Genomic DNA, 7,392 nt, shown 5'->3' on the forward strand with positions numbered 1-7,392 from the left:
TTGGAGTTGAGGTCGGTGGAGCCTCAGGGGGCCCACGAGACAGGGGGGCGCACCCAGGGGGAGTAGGCGTGCCCCCACCCTCGTGGACAGGGTGTGGCCCCCTGGTCTTGATTCTTTCGCGGGTATTTTTTATAAATTCCAAAAATATTCTCCGTGAAGTTTCAGGTCATTCCGAGAACTTTTATTTCTGCACAAAAATAACACCATGGCAATTCTGCTGAAACAGCGTCAGTCCGGGTTAGTTCCATTCAAATCATGCAAGTAGCAAAACAAGGGCAAAAGTGTTTGGAAAAGTAGATACGATGGAGACGTATCAACTCCCCCAAGCTTAAACCTTTGCTTATCCTCAAGCAATTCAGTTGACAAACTGAAAGTGATAAAGAAAAAAATTTACAAACTCTGTTTGCTCTTGTTGTTGTAAATATGTAAAGCCAGCATTCAAGTGTTCAGCAAAGATTATGAACTAACCATATTCACAATAACACTTAGGTCTCATGTTTACTCATATCAATGGCATAATCAACTAGCGAGCAATAATAATAAATCTCGGATGACAACACTTTCTCAAAACAATCATAATATGATATAACAAGATGGTATCTCGCTAGCCCTTTCTGAGACCGCAAAACATAAATGCAGAGCACCTCTGAAGATCAAGGACTGACTAAACATTGTAATTCATGGTAAAATAGATCCAGTCATACTCAATATAAACTAATAGTAATGGATGCAAATGACAACGGTGCTCTTCAGCTGGTGCTTTTTAATAAGAGGATAATGACTCGACATAAAAGTAAATAGATAGGCCCTTCGCAGAGGGAAGCAGGGATTTGTAGATGTGCCAGAGCTTGATTTTTTAAATAGAGATAAATAATATTTTGAGTGGCATACTTTTATTGTCAACATAACAACCGAGAGATCTCGATATCTTCCATGCTACACACATTATAGGCGGTTCCCAAGCAGAATGGTAAAGTTTATACTCCCCCACCACCAACAAGCATCAATCCATGGCTTGCCCGAAACAACGGGTGCCTCCAACTAACAACAGTCCTGGAGGAGTTTTGTTTGCAATTATTTTGATTTGGTTTGAGCATGGGACTGGGCATCCCGGTGACCAGCCATTTTCTCGTGAATGAGGAGCGGAGTCCACTCCTCTTAAGAATAACCCGCCTAGCATGGAATATACAGAAAGCCCTAGTTGATACATGAGCTATTCGAGCATACAAAACAGAATATCATTTGAAGGTTTAGAGTTTGGCACATACAAATTTACTTGGAACGGCAGGTAGATACTGCATATAGGAAGGTATGGTGGACTCATATGGAATAACTTTTGGGGTTTATGGAAGTGGATGCACAAGCAGTATTCCCGCTTAGTACAAGTGAAGGCTAGAAAAAGACTGGGAAGCGACCAACTAGAGAGCGACAATAGTCATGAACATGCATTAAAATTAACCAACACTGAGTGCAAGCATGAGTAGGATATAATTCCATGAACATAAATATCGTGGAGGCTATGTTGATTTTGTTTCAACTACATGTGTGAACATGTGCCAAGTCAAGCCACTCGAATCGTTCAAAGGAGGATACCACCCTATCATACCACATCACAACCATCTTAATAGCATGTTGGCACGCAAGGTAGACCATTATAAACTCCTAGATAATTAAGCATGGCATAAGCAACTATAATCTCTAATTGTCATTGCAAACATGTTTCATTCATAATAGGCTGAATCAGGAATGATGAACTAATCATATTTACAAAAACAAGGGAGGTCGAGTTCATACCAGCTTCTCTCATCTCAATCAGTCCATCATATATTGTCATTATTGCCTTTCACTTGCACGACCGAATGGTGTGGATAATAATAATAGTTCACGTGCATTGGACTAAGCTGGAATCTGCAAGCATTTAATACAAGGGAGAAGACAAGGTAATAAAGGCTCTTGGTTAAATCAACAATAATGCAAATAAGAGCCACTTCAACATTTTCGTCATGGTTTTCTCCTCTCGGCCCCCAAAGAAAAGAAAAGAAATAAAACTATTTACACAGGAAAGCTCCCAACAAGCAAAAGAAGAACGATAAATCTTTTTGGGTTTTCTTTTAATTATTACTACTACAGGCATGGAAAGTAAACTAGCTAAAAGCTACAACTAAATTTTTTTGTTTTTCTTAAGGTTTTTCAAGCACACAAGAAAAAGGCTTAAAACAGAAAATAAACTAGCATGGATAGTACAATGAAAAAGTATGAGCACCGACAACTAGCATGAGTGTGTGAACATGAATGTAATGTCGGTGAGAAATACGTACTCCCCCAAGTTTAGGCTTTTGGCCTAAGTTGGTCTATGCCCATGGATCAAAGCTGCTCTCTCCGGGGTACTGAGGAGGTTCCTCGGGGTGCCACTAGTTGGCGATCTCCTCCGGATCCACTGATAAACAGACTGCCGATAAGGGTCAAGTGGTGGCTCAGGCTCAGCCTCTGGAGCAGGTGTCACGCTCAAGTATGCATGAACGGCCTCCAGCAAAATGAGGTACGTGCCTGAAAATATGTTAAACAAAGAGGGCGCATGCAAAGTAATAATCTCACAATAATTTTTATCAAATATCATATTATACTTAAGCAGTTTCTTCTTATTTTTAACAATAAAGTCATGTGCTACCATACTCTTATAATCTAGAAAGACAGGGGGCAGCAACTTTTCTTCTTTCTCATAATGCCTAATAGGTATATTAAAGTGTGCAGCAAGGCGCGAAGCAAAGATGCCTCCAAAGATGGGTCCCTTTGTGCGGTTCAGATTTAACCGTTTAGCAACAATAGCGCCTAAACTGAAAGTTGTATCACAAAACAAAGCATGGCGCAAGATAACAATATCAGGAGCACTAAGATTTCCACTGTTCCCGCGACCAATCAAGCATCTACCAGCAAATATTGCAAAGTAACGTAGAACAGGAAAATGTATGCTAGTAATTCTTGCACCTGAAACTTTCCTCGTTTCCCCTACAACTATTTCATTAATAAATTCCTCCACATCATTACGGTGTGGTTCCTCTATGCTGCCCTCAAAGGGTATCTTGCATATCCGACAAAAATCATATAGGGACATTTCCTTAACTTCATCATATAAATGAAACTACACTGAAGGTGGTGACCTCCTAGCATGGAAATGAAAATTTTGCACAAACATATTAGTGAGTAGGAGATACTGTTCGCGCTGGTCGCGGAGGAAGTCGGTGAGGCCTGCATTCTCAGCCAAACAATAAAAATCATCATGAATCCCAGCTGCCTTCAAGAACTCATCACAAGGCCATTCACAGGGCCGAACCTCCGCAGTGCGAGGGAGATTATATTTGGGCTTCTTATCCTCCTCACTTTGCTTATCCTTCGAGCTTCGGCTCGAAGAGCCTCTCAACAATCTCTTCATCATTTTCTTTTTCTGAAAATTTCTGAAATTTTTAGTGACTCAAAATAAAAGTGAACCAAACTCAACAAAATTGATAGCAACTACTCCCACAAGTTCCTAGAGACTATATCATGCATTAGAACTACTTGGGACCAAATAAAATTGACATGCAAGCTCAAGAACAGGGTCACCTAAGCAGCAAAAAATTGCAATGAATAAAGCACTAGAACAAAAACTAATTGGACCATTGGAGGAGTCACATACCGAAGAACAATCCCCCAAAGTAGTTTTGTGAGTGAAGCTTTGAGCAAGGAGATCGAAAATCGCAGCAAAATGAGCTAGAACACGAGTTTGAGCTGTGTGGTGATTTTTTCTGGAGGAACACGAAGTGTGTGGGTGCAGGAATAAGTGGAGGGGGGCCACGTGGGGCCCACGAGGCAGGGGGCGCGCCCAGGGGGTGGGCCGCCCTGGACCCTCGTGGCCAGGTGGTGGCTCCCCCTGGTGTGCTCTCAGTGCCAAATATTCTTAAATATTCTAGAAAAAATCATATTTCATTTTCAGGGCATTTGGAGAACTTTTTATTTTCGGGGTATTTTTTATTGCACGGATAATTCAGAAAATAGACAAAAATACTATTTTTGCTTTATTTAATCTAAATAACATAAAGTAAAAGGAGGGTACAGAAAGTTGTGTTTTCTAACTTCATCCATCTCATGCTCATCAAAAGGAATCCACTAACAAGGTTGATCAAGTCTTGTTAACAAACTCATTCCGAATCGCATGAAACCGGAGAATTTTTTAATAGCACTAGGTTACCTCAACGGGAATAATCACATCCCCAATAATAAGAATATCATATTTCTTCTTGACAGTAGGAAGAGGAAATTCAAAACCTCCAATAGTAATCGTTGGAATTTTTCCAATAGAATTTATACTGTGGACTTGAGGTTGTTTCCTCGGAAAGTGTACTGTATGCTCATTACCATTAACATGAAAAGTGACATTGCCTTTGTTGCAATCAACAAGAGCCCCTGCAGTATTCAAAAAGGGTCTACCAAGAATAATCGACATACTATCGTCCTCGGGAATATCAAGAATAACAAAGTCCGTTAGAATAGTAACGTTTGCAACCACAACAGGCACATCCTCACAAATACCGACAGGTACAACAGTTGATTTATCGGCCATTTGCAAAGATATTTCAGTAGGTGTCAACTTATTCAAATCAAGTCTATGATATAAAGAGAGAGGCATAACACTAACACCGGCTCCAAGATCACATAAAGCAGTTTTAACATAGTTTCTTTTAATGGAGCAAGGTATAGTTGGTACTCATGGGTCTCCTAGTTTCTTAGGTATTCCACCTTTAAAAGTATAATTGGCAAGCATGGTGGAAATTTCAGCTTCCGGTATCTTTCTTTTATTTGTAACAATTTCTTTCATATACTTAGCATAAGGATTCATTTTAACCATATCAGTCAAACGCATACGCAAAAAGATAGGTCTAATCATTTCAGCAAAGCGCTCAAAATCCTCATCATCCTTTTTCTTGGAAGGTTTAGGAGGAAAAGGCATGGGTTTCTGAACCCATGGTTCTCTTTCTTTACCATGCTTCCTAGCAACAAACTCTCTCTTATCATAACGTTGATTCTTTGATTGTGGGTTATCAAGATCAACAACAGGTTCAATTTCTACATCATTGTCATTGCTAGGTTGAGCATCAACATGAACATCATCATTAACATTATCACTAGGTTCGTGTTCATTACCAGATTGTGTTTCAGCATCAGAAATATAAATATCATTGGGATTCTCAGGTGTGTCAACAACAGGTTCACTAGAAGCATGCAAAGTCCTATCATTTTTCTTTTTCTTCTTTTTAGAAGGACTAGGTGCATCAACATTAGTTCTCTGAGAATCTTGCTCAATTCTCTTAGGGTGGCCCTCAGGATACAAAGGTTCCTGAGTCATTTTACCCCCTCTAGTCATAACTCTAACAACATTATCATTTTTCTTATTATTTAATTCATTGAGCAAATCATTTTGAGCTTTAAGCACTTGTTCTACTTGAGTGGTAACCATAGAAGCATGTTTACTAATAAGCTTGAGTTCACCTTTAACTCTAGACATATAATCACTCAAGTGTTCAATCATATAGGCATTATGTTTCAATTGCCTACCAACATAAGCATTGAAGTTTTCTTGTTTAACCATAAAGTCATCAAACTCATCCAAGCATTGGCTAGCAAACTTGGTAGACAGGATTTCAGCTTTATCATATCTATAGAGAGAATTTACCTTTACTACCTGTGTCAGGTTATCAAGACCATGTATTTCTTCAATAGGTGGTAACTTCTTAACATCTTCAGCTTTAATACCTTTTTCTTTCATAGATTTCTTTGCCTCTTGCATATCTTCAGGACTGAGAAATAGAATACCCCTTTTCTTCGGAGTTGGCTTAGGAATTGGTTCAGGAAGTGTCCAATTATTCTCATTACTCAACATATTATTCAATAGCAATTCAGCTTGATCAACAGTTCTTTTCCTGAAAACACAACCAGCACAACTATCCAGGTGGTCTCTGGAAGCATCGGTTAGTCCATTATAAAAGATATCAAGTATTTCATTTTTCTTAAGAGAATGATCAGGCAAAAGCATTAAGTAATTGGAGAAGCCTCTCCCAAGCTTGTGGGAGACTCTCTTATTCAATTTGCACAAAATTATATATTTCCCTTAAGGCAGCTTGTTTCTTATGAGTAGGGAAATATTTAGCAGAGAAGTAATAAATCATATCCTGGGGACTACGCACACAACCAGGATCAAGAGAATTAAACCATGTTTTAGCATCACCATTTAATGAGAACGTAAATAGCTTAAGGATATAGTAGTAACGAATTTTTTCCTCATGAGTGAATAGGGTGGCTATATCATTTAATTTAGTAAGATGTGCCACAACAGTTTCAAATTCATAGCCATAAAAAGGATCAGATTCAACCCAAGTAATTAACTCAGGATCGACAGACAAATCATAATCCTTATCAGAAATACTGATAGGTGAAGTAGCAAAAGCAGGGTCATATTTCATTCTAGCGTTCAAAGACTTTTCTTTCAGCTTAGCTAATAATTTCTTAAGATCATATCTATCATTGCAAGCAAGAAAATCTCTAGCAGTTTCTTCATCCATAACATAACCCTCATGCACAATAGGCAGTTCATATCTAGGGGGGATCTTCATCATCACTTTCATCAATATTATCAGTTTCAATAATTTCATTCTCTCTAACCCTAGCAAGTTGTTCATCAAGAAATTCACCTAATGACACAGTATTATCAAGCATAGAAGTAGTTTCATCATAAGTATCATGCATAGCAGAAGTGGCATCATCAATAACATGCAACATATCAGAATAAATAGCAGAAGCAGGTTTAGGTGTCGCAAGTTTACTCAAAACAGAAGGCGAATCAAGTGAAGAGCTAGATGGCAGTTCCTTACCTCCCCTCGTAGTTGAGGAATAAATCTTGGCTTTCTCGTCTTTCAAGTTCCTCATAGTGACCAGCAGATATAAATCCCAAGTGACTCAAAAAATAGAGCTATGCTCCCCGGCAACGGCGCCAGAAAATAGTCTTGATAACCCACAAGTATAGGGGATCGCAACAGCTTTCGAGGGTAGAGTATTCAACCCAAATTTATTGATTCGACACAAGGGTAGCCAAAGAATATTCTCAAGTATTAGCAGCTGAGTTGTCAATTCAACCACACCTGGATAACTTAATATCTGCAGCAAAGTATTTAGTAGCAGAGTAGTATGGAAGTAACGGTAATGACGGCAAAAGTAACAGTAGCAGTTTTGTAGTAATTGTAACAGTGGCAATGGAAAAGTAACTAAGCAAAGATCAATATGTGAAAAGCTCATAGGCAATGGATCAGTGATGGATAATTATGTCGGATGCGATTCTTCATGCAACAGTTATAACATAGGGTG

This window comes from Aegilops tauschii, chromosome 4, assembly GCF_002575655.3.
Source record: "Aegilops tauschii subsp. strangulata cultivar AL8/78 chromosome 4, Aet v6.0, whole genome shotgun sequence".
Classification (NCBI taxonomy): domain Eukaryota; kingdom Viridiplantae; phylum Streptophyta; class Magnoliopsida; order Poales; family Poaceae; genus Aegilops; species Aegilops tauschii.